Below are 18,378 nucleotides of genomic sequence, written 5' to 3' on the forward strand. Positions count from 1 at the left end.
CCACATTGGGGTCAGCATGTGGGATGCTGTGCAGCAGGGAGCCCAGCCAGTATGTAATGGGAGTGCAGTCACTTAACATAAGAACGGCTAGAAATGCATCTCGGAGCAAATGACAGTTGCCCTTGCTTTTCTGGAGCCATGGGTTTGGAAGGTGTTGACACTTGGGTTGCAGAATGGTAGAAACAGGAAAAGCATGTAGCTGGGGGTTCCTTATCTCAACCACAAACCTCAGTTTGGCTCTGCCTCTGTCTCTGTCAGATTGAGGCCCTCACACCTTGCCTTTCCTCCTCCGCCCCTGGCCAGATGCAGATGCCGAGAAGCAGCTGTCCTCTCTGGGATACTGCGCTGCCCCTGCCAATCACTGGCCATGCCTGGCAGCTGGAATTGCAAGTCCCCTTGTTTACAATGCATTGTAATTGCAGACGCAGGCTCAGCTGTCACTTGTAATTTTATCTTGTCCCATTTTGCAGGTGCGCTCCCTCCCCTAGGTGTCAAGCATCTGCCCTTGCAAGCAGCAGGAAAATGTGCCCCAGCATTTTGTAAGAAACAACTTATTTTTCCCCTTTTCTCTCCCCCCCTCCCCCAGCACCTCTCCCCACTTGGGAGATATAATAGCAAAAGACAAGATGAGCCATTGATGCTTCGATTACACTTTAGCTTCCCTCCCACCCCACTCACCTATACACTCTTCTTTCTTTATGGGTTTGTCTTGTTGCTTTGGCTGCCCCGGGCTCTACGGGATTAGGATCACCTCGCCAAATTTTTTCCTCTGCCAGCCAGAACCTGACTCAATTCTCTTCCCATCTCCTTGCTGAGGATGTATTTAAAAGTTTAAAAATAGATAGCGCTGGGCATGAAATATGAATTCTCTCTAAATCTGGGCTCACCCAAGGTGACTAACTCGGTATGCACAGGTGCCAGATATGCAGCGAGGTACCTGTACCCTGCATGCTGTTGCCTACCTTCTGGTACTTGTCTGGGTATTGGGCCATTACCTGCAAGATATACTTAGACTGTAAACTCTTAGAGGCAGGGGCCATCTTTTCATCCTTTGCTTGTGCAGCACCTGGCACAATGGGGTCTTGGTCCACAACTGGCACTGCTAGATACTACTGCAATAAAAATAATAATCAGATTGTTAATGTCTTGTTGTTGAAAGCATCAGAACGAGAGATGTGAAACATATGTGGTCGCGGGAATGATTAAGCTGGACGAGGAGTCAGGGGACCTGGATTCAGCTCCCCTCTCCGCCACTGAACTACTGTGGCATCTTGGGAAAGTCTCTTCACCTTTCTGTGCCAGTTTCCCCACCCATTCTCTGTCTCCTGTTTAGACTGTCTTCTCTTCAGGAGAACGAGTGGCATGTGTGTTTGTAGAGCACCTAGCACAATGGGGTCCCAATTTCTGATGGGGCCTCTAGGTGCCATTGTAATTCACATGACAACCTTTGCATTAGAGCTGGGGTTTTAAATAACCATCCCTGTCTCATAGGTACATTTGCAAATAAAAGTGCAAGTTCACTATATTGGAACAGCCAAATGATTTGTTCTTTTGGAGGATTTGGACGACTGTCAGGTATTTGTGAAAATGGTTGCAAATCCCCAAAGTTTCACAAGTTGTAGAGTGATTGATCCTTCTTCTGAAGAGCTACACCAAACCTATGCCTTTGTTTCCTGTGAGAAAAAAAGATTTGGGTGGGGGGAACACTTGAAAACAGTCTTCAAATAAGTTAAGGGCTGTTATAAAGAGGATGGTGATCAATTGTTCTCCTTGTCCACTGCAGATAGGACAAGAAGGAATGGGCTTAATCTGCAGCAAGAGAGGTTCAGGTTAGATAGTAAGGACAACGCCCTAACTATAAGGATCAGTAAACACTGGAGCAGGTTGCCTGGGGAGGTTGCACCTTTGAGGTTGTAAAGAATAGGTTAGACAAACACCTGTCATGGATGGTCCCACCTCAATGGGCCAGACTAGATGACTCAGTACCCTCCCAGCCCTATGTTTCTATGTGCCTCTTGCATAAAATGTTTCCGGCTTCTGATTGAACGGCAAACAATAGCATCTGATTTCAGATGACCAGTCACGCCACGTGAACAACAGAGAGACAACATGTTTTGTGAATGACCCTGAAAGCGATAATTGCAGACTGTCCAGGTTAATAGCCAGGAACAAGATTATGTTCATCGTGAATCAAGATCCAGTCACGGACAATTAGTTGACCAAAAGAACGGTGACATTCGTAAGGGATGTTATTTTGTAATAAATAGTTTAACCATCTCAGTTATCTCCATCCAGCCAGCTACTTAATGAGTGTGCTGGTCGAAGAATAACTCTTGGGGGAAAAAAGAGACAACCCCCCCCCCGGCCTCACTGAGTCACGTTGACTGCTACCTCCTGTGCTCCTTTCTCACTGAACCCTGTGGGAGGAGTGCACTCTTACTCCAGAGGCTCAGTTACGTGTCTGCAACTCTATGTGCAGCAAAGAAAGGGATCAAAAAAGAAACCACCACTTCCCTACCTAATACCAGCTTAATTATCTGATGGTGTCTGTTACTTACTGTCACCGTGCAGAGACGACGTCAGCTGAAGGCTAAGAGGTCCTTTGATGAGAACCAATTAGAATACAGATTCAACATTCAAGAGACCTGAATGGTTTATATAAATATAAAAGGACCCTGGAATTAGTGTAAGTGCTGTGCTCAGGTATACATACTAGCCAAATAGTTTTTAAAAAATGTATAATTTAGAGGGGATGAACCCAGGGGAGTGGGGTTCATTTGCCTCTTATCAGCTTGGGACCCGATTATTTTGCAAATGACATCTCCATCATAAGCAAGAGCATCTCTCACTCAGACACACATGAATAAATGATACTCGGAGGAGCCACTTTGTGCAGTCTTGGCTGAGATGAAAGAATTGAGGCATAGAGTTCCCATGATGTTCCTGTTCGCCTCCCAGAGATTCAGAAACAGTGATGGACTGGGAATAAAAAAAAAAGGGAAAACTTGAGGTTTTAAACAGAAATAGGGAGGTGGAAAGAGAATTGAAAAATAGGAACAGTTTACAAGATGGATCTAAACACCTGAGCTCACAGCCAGTAGCAGACTCGTAAACCTCGATACATGATCCAGGCACTACTAGAGACAGACAATGATCCACATGGTTCTGTTCTCCTACAGCACCTACCACAATGGGTTCCTGGTCCATAAGAGGGTCTCCTGGGCACTACCACAATGGAAGTAATTAGGAATAATAATGGGTTAGCATAGGTCACAGAAACACCAGCATAGCATTGTCAATTGCATTTGGCCCATCTAATTATTTGTGGCCCTCATTGGCATAGCATCTAAATGCCTCACAATTGTTAATGAATTTATCATCACAGCATCCTTGCTAGGTAGGAAAATAATCTCTTGGTGTTACAGTTTTCTCATGTGAAATGGGATACTAAGTGACTTGCAAAGCTGAAAATTGAAGCTCGGTCTCCTGAATCCCAGCCCACAAGGCTATCCTTCCTGCTTGCCTCTAGGATGCATGCAAAGGAATTTCCCTTGACATTTCAGCTAGCTGCTAGGAAGCTATTTACTTCCGCTCACAAAACTGACAATTTCTGCTGCCTTGTTCCAGCTTAGAGGTGGCTGCATTTTGATGCTTGACAAAAGTGATTCCCTGAAGAAAAAAAAATGCTTTTAATCAGTTTACAGAATAAAACCCACTGATTCTGGACAGGCAGTGCTGGATGAGGAGAAGGATGGCTGCTGTTTTCAGAGAAAATTGACGGGAGGAGAAACTGGTTTTCAACCAGATGAAGTGGAAAGTTTTGCAACACTTTTTATTTATTTATTTTACTGCAAAGGAAGGAAATGATGGAAGCTGATGATCCACCAGATAAGCTCCAGTCTCCTACAGATATGACTTCTGAGTGTCCCTTAGCACAGTGGAACACAATGGAGTTCATAATTTCACCACAACCCCACCCCCCCGAAAGCCTTTTCTCATTCCAGACCTGCCCTTTGTTTGGTATTTGTCCCATAGGTTTTATTTGAGTTCCGCTAAAAAGCCACAGTGGTAGGATCATGCATTTATTTCCATCTTCAAAAGCCATCTGCAAGCACAGCACAAAGCAGGTGGCTGTTCCTGGAAGGAATGCTTAGAGTAAACTGAATTAAGGAGAATAATGTCAGTGAGCTGGTATAGAATCATAGCAATATAGGACTGGAAGGGACTTCAAGAAGTCATCTCGTCCATCCCCCCAGGCTGAAACAGGGTTAAGTCTACCATCTCCCTGACTGAGGCAGGACAAAGTATGCCTAGACCATCCCTGACAGGTGTTTGTCTGGTGTGTTCTTAAAAACCTTCAGTGATGGGGATTCCACAATCTCCTCAGGTAACCTGCTCCAGTGCTTAACTACCTTTATATTTAGAAAGTTTTTTCCAATACCTAGGCCTGATCTCCCTTGCTGCAGATAAAGCCAATTACGTCTTGTCCTCCCTCAGTGACACTGATAACAATTGCTCCTTATAACAGCCCCTGACATATTTAAAGACTGTCTAGCATGTTCTACTGCACATTGGGATGCTATGTCTGCTGGTGGCAATGCTCATTCACACTTCCGGAGTCACCCCTCTTCCTATACAGACCCGAGGTCAGTCGTGCCACAAAGAAAGACATGACCGTCAACCCATCCAATACGGCATTTCGTCACGGTAAAGTACTGGCTAGAATAAGTTCAGGGTTTATTGTGCTTGAAGGAAGGATGTGTAAAAAGTCAGGCCTGGCCCTTCAATTTCTGGACGGCCGTTGGTTCTGTCCCAGTGAGATGATGTGGTGCTTCATGGAGGGGATCGTGCTAGGAACAATTGCTTGGTACCATTTGCAGATTTAGGAGGAGATTTTCAAAGGGCAGCCTGGAACCCAATTCCTATTTGTGCACTGGAAAATTTGTCCCATTGGTAGAAGTTTCTTGCTTAATTTCTCTTTTCACCTTTGAAAAATGTGGTTGAAGCTGCACGTGTCTTCTCAGTTGTAAATGGGGTGAGCTCAAAGACCATTACCTGCTAATGGCCGAATGTGTCAGAATCGAGGGGGCATGATGGAATTCGAGTCTGACTTCTCCTTCAGGCTGTACCTAGGGTCCATTCTAGCAGGGCTCCAACTCTGGGCACGGTGTAAGGTTGTGACCCAACAGCACATGATGCTCAGAATGGGGCAATCGGGTGAGATTATTTAGGGGGAGTGGTGAAACAACAGTTGCAGTGGTTCATTGGCAGCAGTACAAAACTGGGGCTGAGTATAAATGAGATTGGAAGGATTAGATTTTTATCTGTAAATGCCAATAAATGTTGATTTCACCATATACACAGAAATAGACACAAACAGTTTCCATCGATGATAATAGAAAAGTTCAGAGAGGCAAAGTGAGAGAAAAGCTACTTGAGAAAGTATTAGAGTTGGATTTCAGGCTAAAATGTTGACCTATGGTGTTGACAAAAAGAAGAGGAGTACTTGTGGCACCTTAGAGACTAACAAATTTATTAGAGCATAAGCTTTCATGAGCTACAGCTCGCTTCATCGGATGCAAAGAACGTACAGTAAGAAGATATATATACATACAGAGAAGGTGGAAGTTGCCATACAAACTGTGAGAGGCTAGTTAGTTAAGATGAGCTGTTATCAGCAGGAAAAAAAACTTTTGTAGTGAAAATCAAGATGGCCCATTTAGACAGTTAACAGTTTGTGTTTTAATAGTTATAAAGCTTTAATTATTTGAATCTCAGTATCTACTGTCATTAGATAATTTTTGTCTGCTTTAATTATTGAATCTCAATATCTATTGTCATTAGATAATGTTCTACAACTGTGAAAATTTAAACGAATAAAAATGGAAAAACTATCCTTAAAAGCCACAAATTTTGTGCTTGTGTGAAAATGTAGATAAGCATTGATATTATCTGTCAACAGTGTAAAAAAAAATACAAATTGAATTCTGCCAAGCCTAAATTCAAAGCTGAGTGAAAATTTTCTTACCAAACCATTTTTTAGTTAAAATAAAGGCAGATTCAGCAGCACTGAAACAGTGTGTGAATTTGTGCTAATTTCACTGGAATGTTTCAGTTTAAAAAAAAAAAAAGCCTAAAAAATTTCAGGAAAAAACTGAGATGTTTTACTTCCACAGTTTCGGAACGAAATGTTATGGCTTTTCATTTAGAAATGTCCTTTACTTAAAATAAAATTACCCCCCCCCCTTCAGAATTGGCAAAAAAAAATTTAGTTCAACTCAAAAATGATCTTCAATTATTCTTTCTTTTCTGGATAGCGAGCAAACCAAAAAATCTGTTCTTTGCCAAGCTCTGGTTGAATACAAAGGGTTCTGTCTCTCTTCCCTAACGTGATTGATCAGTCCAGCCTATACAGTGTGTTACCTACCATAGGGCCTGCCCTACACCACATGGCATCATTTACCCAAGCTCAAAGCTCAGATAGCACTTGGCCCTTGTGTAAATGATGCCACGAGCTGCAGGACAGTGGAGAATCAACCCAGGGGATAAGCATATGTTGGACTCTGGCTTTACATTTCTTTCACCAAATGAGAAACCTTAGGCCAGATTCCCAGCTGTCGTAGTTTTGTGGAAGTCAGTGGAGCTTTGCTCACCTATGATAGATGAGGATCTGCTCCCCTGTGTCTAACATCTCTTACTTTACAACTTCCCCCCACGTTCATAGGCATGCTGCTTTAAGGTACCCAAAGCTGTGCAATGTTAGAAATTCATTTTACAAGCGTGTCCCCTTGAGACAAGCCCTATTGCCCCCTTCCACTTCCCCAGACTGGATTGTGCTCCCCCCAAACTGCCCTGAAAAGTCACTGAGAAGCCAAGCTTGCTGCAGCACGAGCGGCTCAAACAGTATCTCTTCCGGATAGGAAATTATGAATAACTCTTGATGTAATTAGATATGTCTCAGGCCTATTTGTCCTCAACCAACATCTTTCTGTGGGAAGGGGACGTGAAGAGATGGTTGTAGGGAGACACCTTGCTGTTTAATAAATAAAAGAAGAGATTCATAAAGTGTCTGGTAAGCGCATTCCTCATGCAGAAATGTTACGGAATAACACAGGATGAATAATAGAAAAGGTTACTGAAAAATTCATAATTTCCAAGCTCCAGCAAAGGCTGAGTTTCCATGCTGTCTATTTGCCTGTAGAAAAGTGATTAAAATATATATTATTGTCCTGTCTATAGGAAAATGTATTATTAAGTGGATACTACCTTGACATTTGAAAAATCCATTTCATTCCATTTAGCAGCGGAAGGGTGGGTGGTGGGGTGGAGGGGCTTCTTGCTGGTGCTTTTGTGTAGCAGGTTTTACAAACACTTTAATCAGCTATTTGAAAAACAAAACCAAAAAAAGGGGGGGTTAATTATGGCCCCCTGCCTCCCCGCAGTGTTATTCTCTCTCCATTTGCATGCTGTTGTATTAAAATGAAATGAGCCTCTCTGCTTTTATTTATTACTTTAATTGCCAAGAAAGCAACTTGGCACAAGGTCTAGTTTCTGTGTGTGTGTATGGGGGGGCAAGAATTTTCTCCTAGCTCCAATTAGTGACGGGTGGGTTTTTGAAAGTGTCTGAGCCTGGATGGGGATGTAGAGATAGACCCAGTGGTCTGGATGTCTTATCTGTTATTCCTCTCTCATCTCTAGCAGCTTTCAAAGCTGCAAAGTTTGGAGCCAGCTCCAAAACTGTCCCAATGTTGGGGATGGTGTGGGTTTTGGTTCTTTGATGTTTGGGTTTTTATATTGCGCCCGTCACCGTGGTATCTGTGAACCTTCCAATATCGCATTAAGTGACATGACCGGCACCTGTCATAGGTGGTGCTTTCCATCTTTCTTCCCCTCTTACTGGGGGAGAATTGTACAGTCCATCATCCTAATAGGATCAGCCATAAGGTTTAGATTCGGAACAAGGTTGGAACATTTAGAGGGACTTGGCATCCAGTCGGTGAGTTCATGCTCTATCTCTGATCTGAACTATCCAGACGTCTTAGCTCTGCAAAAACGGGCCGGAGCTCTCACTAGCAGGCTTCCTTGTGGGAGATCCACTGCTTCCTGTAGCACCGAGAACATGCTGAAACCTGCTGTGTGCCACACACTAAGACTCGTTCTGATGGAAAGAGCCGATCTGTGTCCATTCCCCCAACCCAGTGCTGGTAGCTATTGCTACTGATTACGAACGGTGAATATTTTGGAGAGGTGGCCAAAGGGGCCAAGGCATGGGAAGAGGGCCACTTTAGATAAGACCCAGGTTGAATATGTGCTTTGGGGAAGGGCTCTGGATTTGGATATTGTTACGCCCCTAAGGCTCAGTCCAGTGCCCACTGAAGTCAATGGAAAGACACCTGCTCAATGGGCATTTGGTTAGGACTCGGCCTGTTTGGTAGCAAGGTCAAGAAGTAAATGGAAGAAGGAACGATCCTCTCTCTGGATGGAGGTTGATGCCCACTAGAAGGGCAGTGGGAATAGGGAGCTTACAGACCTCTTGTCTGTGTTCTTCTATAAACAGAAGAATTCAGTCTCTCAGGTAGTTAATCTAGGATCATGGACACATAGCACTGAAAGAGACATCAATAGGTCATCTAGTCAAGTCCCCTGCACTCAAGGCAGGACTAAGTAATAATTAGACCATCTCTGACAGGTGTTTGTCTAACCTGTTCTTAAAAACCTCCAATGATGGAGATTCCACAACCTCCCTCGGCAACTCATTCCAGTGCTTCACCACCCTGACAGTTAGGAAGTTTTTTTTCTAATGTCCGACCTAAACCGCCTTGCTGCCATTTAAGCCCATTGCTGCTTGTCCTATGCTCAGAGGTTAGCAAGAACAATTTTTCCTCCTCTTCCTTGTAACAACCTTTTATGTACTTGAAAACTGTTATCATGTCCCTCCCCCCCTCAGTCTTCTTTTCTCCAAACTAAACAAATACAATTTTTTTCAATCTGTCCTCATAAGTCATGTTTTCTAGACCTTTAATCATTTTTGTTGCTCTCCTCTGGACTTTCTCCAATTTGTCCACAGCTTTCCTGAAATGTGGCACCCAGAACTGGACACAGTACTTCAATTTGAGGCCTTATCAGTGTGGAGTAGAGTGGAAGGATTCCTTCTCCTGTCTTTCCCTAGCCCTAAATCCATTTAGGGAAGCAGAGGGGAAGTGTAGGACCAGATCCTCAGCTCAGATAAGTCAGCACAGCTCTGATCATATCAGTAGAGCTACATCAGACTGGATCTGGCCTGAAGAACTGAAATCCAATTCTAATGGAAGAAGCAGAAGGTTTTGCTCTCCCCATACTTGGGCCCTGGGGCTTTCAGCAGTGTCTGTATTTGGGGTGATACTTATTTCTAGCCCTTGTCCTCAGTTTTATTCATAGTGTCCATTTGTGATGGCTATAAATACCTCTTAGAAATGCAAAAATCTGGGAAGAAGCCACCCTGCAAGAGAAAGGTGCAAGCTCTTTGGCAGTGGGAAAGCATAGTCCCATGAAAGGCAGCTGATGTTCTGCTCTGTCCGCACTCCAACCACAGGACCCTTCAGGGGAGGCCCTGGTGGTCTAACCTTCTCCTGGCCTCGAGAAATCTTTGGGGGATCCCATCATTAGCTTCCAGATCCTTCTTCCTTTCAGCAGCAGCTTGGAGAACCCATCTGTTTGGCCCAAAGACTGTTGTTCTATCATCTAGGGCTGCAAAATCCAATCTGCATTTCTTCCTGGTCTGTACTCCATCCTGGAGTGACCTCTCCAATCCACCATGCTGTTAGGCTGTAAGGTGAAAGTAGCACTCAAGTCCAGAAATAGCATGTGAAATCGCATTCTTGAGTACAGAAGACCATGAGACTGTCCTGGCCCTTTAAAATTCCCCTTCTGCTTCAGGGAGGGGATCCCTTTATATTTAATCTAGAACTCAGTTTTATGCAATGGAATTCATTCGGCAGTCTATTAGGAATTTTTAAAGGGCCAGGGATTTTGTACATGGGGATGCTACACAAAAGACTGTACCATACAGAAGGCAGCATGCAAGGCACTGTAGCAGAATATAAGACATCATGGTCAGCATGGTAAATTACTGAGCATGACTTTTACTTATCTTTTTTCTTTCACCATCTCAAACTTGGCTAGCTTCTTTCTGTAGCTCTCTTCTCCCGTCTGCGGTACCCATCTAAATTAAAATCTGTTATCATTTCCCAGATAATCCCCTTTGATGCCCTGAATACAGCAGAATCTGTCCGGCTTCAACCTTGCATGTAAGTGCTGATAGCTTTTGAACAGCTAAATGGCTTTGTATATCTCATACAAATGTTTGTCTCGCCCAGATCCAACCGGGAGCTGGCGAGCAAGGCGCAGTCATCTGAGAAAGCTTTTTGAGGTTACATATGGAATTATTTTAGCAAGCAGCTAAGAAAGTCTAGCCATCACCAGCACATGCTGTCTTGGCATCTTCTATCCAAGAGGGAAACAACTGCATTGTCTTAACCTCTTTGTATGACTAATTGTCGTTATAACTCTGATGCAGTAGGAAGCTACTGTCAGAGCTTTGCTGCCAGTTATGTGAAATGCCATTTTTTTTCAGGTACCTATGTTATAGAAAGGAAGGATGGTACCAGGGTTAGACCTGTGCAAATAATGGATTTTTGGTTGTCTGGCAGTTCTGAAAAATAAAAATAAAATTGTTAAGGGTTAATACAAGAACATTTTTAATTTTTTTCCTGAATCGGGTTAAAAAAAAGTGTTTTGATTTTTGAGCTTTTTAAAAAACCTTTTAATATATATTTTAAATAAAACCGAAGGAACTTCTGAAATGAAAAGTCATTTCTACCCCTCCCCACCCCCCATGGAAACATTTCATTTTGAAAATATTGAATTGAAACGTTTCGACTTTTTCTGATTTTCCCCCCCCAAGACAAACGAGTCAGCAAAACCAACGCGCCTTCATGAAATGTGTTGGTGTTGCTGAATCTGCATTATTTTGCCAGAAAAAAAGTTTTGACCAAAATGTTTTGCCTTCATCTAGTTGGTGTTAAATGGATGGAGATTTAGGACATCTGGGTTCAATCCATGGCTCTGACGCAAGCTCCCGATCTGACCTTATGCAAATGACTTAATCTCTCGTCAACGTCCTGTCTGTAAAATGGGGATAATACTTCCTTTCTCCTGTATTTTGTCTGTCTTGTCTATTTACTCTGTAACTTCTATAATACTGGGCCTATATGGGCTATACAATCCCTAGCACAACGAGGCCCCGATCTGAGTTGGACTGTTTTAGACCTGACTGTAATACACATAATACTTTTGAGAAAATGCCCATTTATCATTAGAAATAGGGTAGAGCTGCAAAGTTCAGACCTGGATCATGATCCAAACCTCCCTAAGGTTCTGGAAAATCTAGATCCAGAGTTTTGGTTGAGGTAAGCCTTTAATTATCATTAGGAATGAACCGGAGCCACTAGGTTAGAGTTTGAATCTGCACTTTCCTGATGTTTCAGGGTAGGTTAGAGTACAACTTTCGACTCATCCCATTAGCAAGAGCCCATTGCTAAATTTGGGGGGAGTATTTTTATTATTCTGAAGTTCTCAGACTTAGAGGAAACATGGTCCAGTGGTTAGGGCACGGGTACAATTCCCTACTCTGCCACAAATCTCCGGAATGGTCTTAGGCAAGTCACTTTGCCACTTTGTGCCTGGTTCCCCATCTGTAAATAATAGCACTGCCCTGCGTCACAGTGGTGTTGTGAGGATAAATACTGTAAAGGTTGTGAGGTGCTCTGAGATCTACTGATGACAAATACTCTCTATGACCTAAGTATTATTATATATTTGTTGATTGATATTAACAAATTTATTTGTTGTCATTCTCCCCTCATCCTCTTTGAGTTGACAGCAAATAGTTAATTGCAGATGTTTGGACTGTTGTTTTTTTTTTTTCCACCAAATGCATCCGATGAAGTGAGCTGTAGCTCACGAAAGCTTATGCTCTAATAAATTTGTTAGTCTCTAAGGTGCCACAAGTACTCCTTTTCTTTTTGCAAATACAGACTAACATGGCTGCTACTCTGAAACACGCTGTCTTGGTTACTTACTTAGAGTAAATCACTTTATTTGTTTTCTGATTGGATGCCTTACATAACTAAACAACATGGCATGGATTTCAAACTGTAGTATTGAATATATAATTTGATATTTGCTTTGGGTGAATATTCAGGCTTAAAGTTCGTTCCGCATGAATGTTCTCACTTGGAGAGCTTGGACACACCAGATGTCACAGAAAATGAGCTCAAAATGGTCATTATTCCAAATGTGGTTTGGAAATCAATATTTAGAGAATTTTTCTTCTAATGATCTCCTTACCCCTAAACTGAGACGCTGTGGACATTGGGCATTCTTTCCAGATTTAGAGACTTAGCCACCTAGTACTAGTTTGATCCAGTGAATTCAGTATTAGACCATGAGACAGGGAACCTGATTTCTGTCCTGACCTTGGCAATGACCTGCTGTGTGACCTTGGTCCTCTCATTTCCTCCCATCTGTTAAATGGGCTTGATAGTGCTGCTTGCCCTCCTTTGTCAACTGCTTTGAGTACAATGGGAAAGTGCTGAGTATGATTTATATTATTTGGCATGCCTTCTTTACGGCCACTTGACTTCATGGCTGTTCCAATCTCTAGGGAGAGTGGGCAGAGAGAGAGATGTTGAAGGAAACCTCAGAAATAGAAGATAATTTCAATTATTTAAAGTGGAATAAAGTTGGAGTTCTAGGGTGTATATTGGTCTACCTCCACCAAAATGAATAAGTCAGCTCCCCGGATGGTGTGAATCACTTTAGCTCAAATGAAGTCACTGAGCCAGATCTTCAGCACAGCTCTGCTGATGTCTGCAGGCCAGCCCCTGCGCTGTTCTGAGTGTGCATAAATAATTTTCCAGCCCTCTGCAAATGCAAAGCTCTGTGTAAATGTTAAATCTCTCTGGAAAACGTATCTCCTCCTACCTGTATCTCTGCATCTGAGAGAGCAATTTGAGGAGCAGATGAGAACTGCCATTGTCCGTGACATCTCCGAGTACCCTCTGAGAACTCAGCAAGATCTATCATCATCTGGGGGAGTGAGGGGGGAAATAATCTGTAAGGAACTGGTAATAGTTAGTAATGGCCTGTTGACTTGAAATGATGTGGCAGGGTACAGCTGTGACTGAGAAGCATCTTTTCAGCTCTTAGCCCCAGGTGACAGGATATGAAAACTCCAGCCCCCTGCTTGGCGAGTTATGTTTAGCATCGAGTCTAGAGGAGAGGAGATTAGGGAGGAAGGAACCAAAGGAAGGGAGAGTTGTGTTTTATTTATTTATTCTTTTTAAAGCCTTTTTAGTGGCAATCACATCTCTTCTCCTCTCCCCACCTTCCCACCCCTCCTCCGGTGTCTCTGTGCTTTATAGCAAATGGGTTTTGATTTGGAAGCAAATTGACCTTGAAATAAGTTCCAAGATCTGCACCTCTTCCAGCCCAGATGCATCTGAAAATGCATGTTGCTCATTTAGCAAGGCAAGACCCACACTAAAAATGCACCCCCCTCAAAGTTTTCAGGGGAGGGAGCAAGGATGTCCATGACTCATAGGACCCCAGGAAGCAGGGGTAGGTGGAAGAAAAGTGTTGGCATGTGATGGAGTGGGGACAGAGGAGTTGTGTTGGCAGGGAGGAAATGTGTGTTGGTGTTGTGTGTGTTGTGCAATGCACAGCATGTGTGTCTCCAGGGAGTACCTGTGCAGATGTGTTGTGCTCAGGATGTAATGTTGGATGGTCTCTCTGTTGTGCAGTGGCTGCCAATGTGCAATTGCCAGTGTGTTGTGTTTGTGGAGTGCTGTGGGGGTGTGGTAACACAGGCACAGAACAGGTGCGATCACTAAGCAGGGAGTGTGTGAATTCCCTTTGGGACCGTGCTGCGTGGGTGAGAAGGGCAGTGCGTATTTGCATTGAGGGGTGTAATTTGTGTGGGGAGGTTGTGGGGAGGAGCTGGCATTTTCTTATGGGGGGAGAGAGGCATAGGAGTGGATATAGAAAAGTGTGTGTGTGTGTGTGTGTGTGTGTGTGTGTGTGTGTGTGTGTGTGCAGACACAGTACTAGCCAGTCCTGCTGCACGCGTTAACCAAAGCACTGTGTTGTGCAAGTTAAAAGTCCTGCAGAGGGGCTTAATCCTCCACCTCTTATTGTGCTTCCTCAACAAAAACAACTATTGCGGAATGTGTGTTTTCAGTGGGCTTCCCAATTATCATTCACATTTTTTCAGATTAAATTCTTCCTCCCAGTTGATTTGGCTTATAATTGTTTTCAGCTTTGTAAAATTGGTCCCTTTAAATCTCCAAGTATGGATATCACTGGTCTGGACATTATTCTGTTTGTACATTATAAATGTGATCAAGTCATGATCATTTGCACCTAAGTTACCACTAATTTTTAGTTCTGTGATCAGTTCCTTTTTATCAATCAAGATAGTCTTGTGTAGAATCCCGCCATATTGGATGCAGTACTGTTTGAGTGAGGAAATTGTCATCTATACTATTTAGAAATTCCAAAGATGTCCTGGCAGCATGAAGCTCCAGCATATGTCACTCAAATTGAAGTCCCCTGCGATCATGCAGCCTCTTTTCCTACACATTACAGATAGGTGCATAAGGACTGATACCTCATCTTGTGCTTATCTGTTAGGATATTGATCCACAAGCTTTCAAGATCATTTTCTTCTGTGTTGTCAGTGACTGAGAAGCAGGTAATGCCATTTTTAAGGTAGAGTGCCACTCCCCTATCCCTTTTGTCCCCTCCATGCTTCCTAAGTAGGTGTTAAGCATTGATTTTAACATGCCAGACATGGAATGAGACCACTGTAAGGCGTTAAGGAGCACTTCCCACCAGTAACTTCACTAGGACTTTGGACTTAGAACAGGGCAGGCAGGCATAGACTTCCTAGGTCGCTGGTTATTATCCAGGAGAGGGGAGTTTAATCCCCTGTGTTGTGGATCAGCCAGTTTGTGGTCCCAGGAATGCCTACTAGCCTCCCTGCTCCCTTCTCTTCTGGAGTCAGCCAGCCATGGGCCTATCAGAGAAGCTGCGTTGTTCCTGGCTGGGTAATGGACTGAAGCTGCAGGCACATCTGTCACATCGAGTTGTCTTGGTAGCTCATCTCTCAATTCCTCTCTGGTTTAGATCCCAACCAAGCATAGCAGTGACGGCCTGTCATGGTGCCACCACGCAACTGTGCCGGGCTGGCATTAAACGCGGGCTGGGTTCACAGCCAGCTGAGTTCCCACCTCATTTTAGGTATGGGAGAGAGACAGGCTCTTTGATTTCAAGAGAAAGAAGTTTTTCCACCAAATGCATCTGATGAAGTGAGCTGTAGCTCACGAAAGCTTATGCTCTAATAAATTTGTTAGTCTCTAAGGTGCCACAGGTACTCCTTTTCTTTTTGCGAATACAGACTAACACGGCTGCTACTCTGAAAAGAGAAGGAAGCTGTCTAGCAACAGAAGGACGGGTTGATAGGAGTCCTCCCCTGCAGTGTGGGAGCAGCCGGCTGGACAGAGCTCGGAGGAAGACAGTGGGAGCTGACCAGAACACAAGTGCTGCACCAGTTTTGACAGAGGAGGAAAAGGCTGCGGGGAGAGAGATAAGAAGGTGTGGGGGATGAGGAAAGGAAGATGGAGTTGTGACGTTCCTCAGTGTTATCCGGACCAGTGATCTGCTAGGTCACTCCAATCCTTGACTCTGGGAGCCAGCCTTACCCTGCTCTGTCGCGAGAACTGCCACTCCTAGGCTCATCATGCACAGCCTCTGGCATGTAAGCTGCTCCTTGGATTGTGCAACCGAATGAGGCTAGCCATTACCTCCGGTCCCAGACACAACCCTGGGAACCCCCGTCTTGCAGTGTCCAGTTATGCCCGCTGGACGCTGCAAGCTTATGAGAGTTCATCAATTTAACAAAGAAATTGATATGCACCAGGCTTGTTACCCCAATGGGAGTCTCTGACATGCTTCAAACCAAACACACTCTTCAAGTAGAATAAACAAACAAATTTATTAGCTACAAAGATAGCTTTTAAGTGATATTAAGTGTTAGGCAAAAAGTCGGAATGGTTACCAAAAGAAAAGAAAATATAAGCATGCAGTCTAAACTCTCAACCTTATTAGACGAGGCAACATCTAGATGAAGCAGTTTTTCTCACCCCACTGGATACTGCAGTCTTTTATACGGGTTTGTTCCTTAAACCTGGACCAATCTCCTCCATTGGAGTCTTGTCTTCTTCTCATTGTCTTAGTTGCTTACAGCGAAGGTAGGGGCAAGAGAAGGGCCCAGTATGTGTCCATTCTGTCTGTTTTATACCATGAGTCCACGTGCTTGAAGAGCACAAGTCCAGGCATGTCTGGGGGGCATTGCTGAGTCTCTCCAAGCAAAGTTGAGCAATTCCCCTGGTGTGGCCTCATGCAGGGGAGTCATTGCATTGTAGCTCCCTTGCTGGACAATGGCTGTTGATGGGTTGTTTGACACCCCGCCTGGGCGTTGGTTACTTTCCTTGCTGTTGCCTCTGGGGAGCTAATATCCGTCTCTGATCTCACGTGCCCTGATTTCCCATAGAGTCTAGACTTCCGCAGAGACACACCTGCCTCGCACCAGTGCACCTGAGAGCAGGATCAGACGCTCGGATTGGCTAAAGGTCTGTGCTGCCGATGCTCCAGTGGCACAGCTATGGTGCTGCAGTTATGCCGCTGTCGTTCAGACACTTGCTACAGCGACAGAAGGGTTTTTTCCCTTGCTGTGGTTAATCCACCCCCTCGAGAGGTGGTAGCTAGGTCAACAGAAGAATTTTTCATTCGACCCAGCAGGGTCCACAACCAGGCTTAGGTCGGCTTAACTGTCTCTCAGGGGTGTTAATATTTCACACCGTTGAGCAACATAGCTAGGTCAATCTAAGTTTTCGGTATAGACCAGGCCTGAGTCTCTTCTTCTTACTTGGGTATCTTCAAAGCCTTCGACGTGCATGCTCTCTGCCTCCCACAGACCTCCTTCCCCTCTGCCAAATCCAAAACCACCAGAATGAACTCAGCATTAATCGCTTGTGTCAAATCCTTGTGCTAACAAGCTAACAAAATCAAACAGGCTTCCCCCGGGGAGAGGCGGTGAGTCAACACTCATCCATTAAAATGGTAATTTTGTATTTTTCACGGAAGCGTTCCTCGCCTTTTGCCCTTGTGCTCTCCTTAGTGCTGTGGCCTTTAAATTATAGCTTTAAAAAAAAATCTCCTTCCCCACTCCTCTTCCTTCTCCTTATTTTGTGAGATTGCAAACACAAGCTCTATACAGGGGTGGCTGGGCTTGGAACTGAATGGGAGATGATTGTTTTTTCTCTCATTGGGAGAGCAATTGGAGCTGGTAAAATAAAGCCCTCCCAAAAAGTGATTTGTGCACAGTCTCACGAACTGGAGAGCCAAGTTCAGGTCACCGTTATTCACGGGATTGTAATTATTTTTTATTCATGAGCCTTTAGGCGGCCGTGGGCTTGGTAGGAAAATATTTGCAAATCCTGAGAGTTTTGCGAAGTTCGCCATGAATAATGAGCCATGCCAGAGAAGTGTGGTGCTGGCTATTTGTCATTTGCCATTCTCCCCATTTTAAAGTTAGTCATGAAAGAGCAGAATGAACACTATCATGTGACTACAGACACCAGAAACACAGCCAGGACTAAGGAATGGTGCAAGTGAAGACTTGGTAGTGCAGCGTAGTGAGCAAGGTACCTGCCTGGGTTCTATTCACAGCTCTGCCACTGACTGGCTGTAAGTCACTTTGCTACTCCATGCTTCAGTTTTCCCTCCTGCTCTTTGCCAGTGTTGGCTATGTCTTTTGTGCGAACAATAAGGATTTGTTTTTTACTTCAAGATAGCTCTGTCCGTGCAAAATCTTAGGAGGATTCATAGATACTAAGGTCAGAAGGGACCATTCTGATCATCTAGTCCGATAAGGCACAGGGACTTATTATCTTGACGTATCTAGTCAAGGGGAGATATAAGCTTTCAATGGGTGTTAGGCTACTAAATACCTTTCAAAATCTGAGCCTTTGTCTCTCTGCCTCAGTTTCCCATTGGTGCAATGGGGATAATAGCACTGTCATACGTCACAGGCATGTTTTGAGGATAAATATATTAAAGACTGTGAGATACTCAGACATCACTGTCATGGGTTATAAGTACCTTAGATAGATAGATTATCATTAATTAAGCCCTGGCAGTGAGCCAGACACTGTACAGACATGAGTATCAAAGCAATTCTTCCCCAGGGAGCCTACTGTCTAGAATACAAAGAAACAA

The 18,378-nt window shown here is 44.0% G+C and overlaps 1 protein-coding gene across 4 annotated transcripts in view; it reads left to right on the forward strand.

Moving 5' to 3' along the window:
- NTM (neurotrimin) overlaps window positions 1-18,378 on the forward strand; it is a 669,964-nt gene that overhangs the window by 168,386 nt on the left and 483,200 nt on the right. The gene's annotated exons all lie outside the window — the stretch shown is intronic.

The sequence above is a fragment of the Dermochelys coriacea genome, chromosome 22 (genome assembly GCF_009764565.3).
Source record: "Dermochelys coriacea isolate rDerCor1 chromosome 22, rDerCor1.pri.v4, whole genome shotgun sequence".
In the NCBI taxonomy this organism is placed as follows: Eukaryota; Metazoa; Chordata; order Testudines; family Dermochelyidae; genus Dermochelys; species Dermochelys coriacea.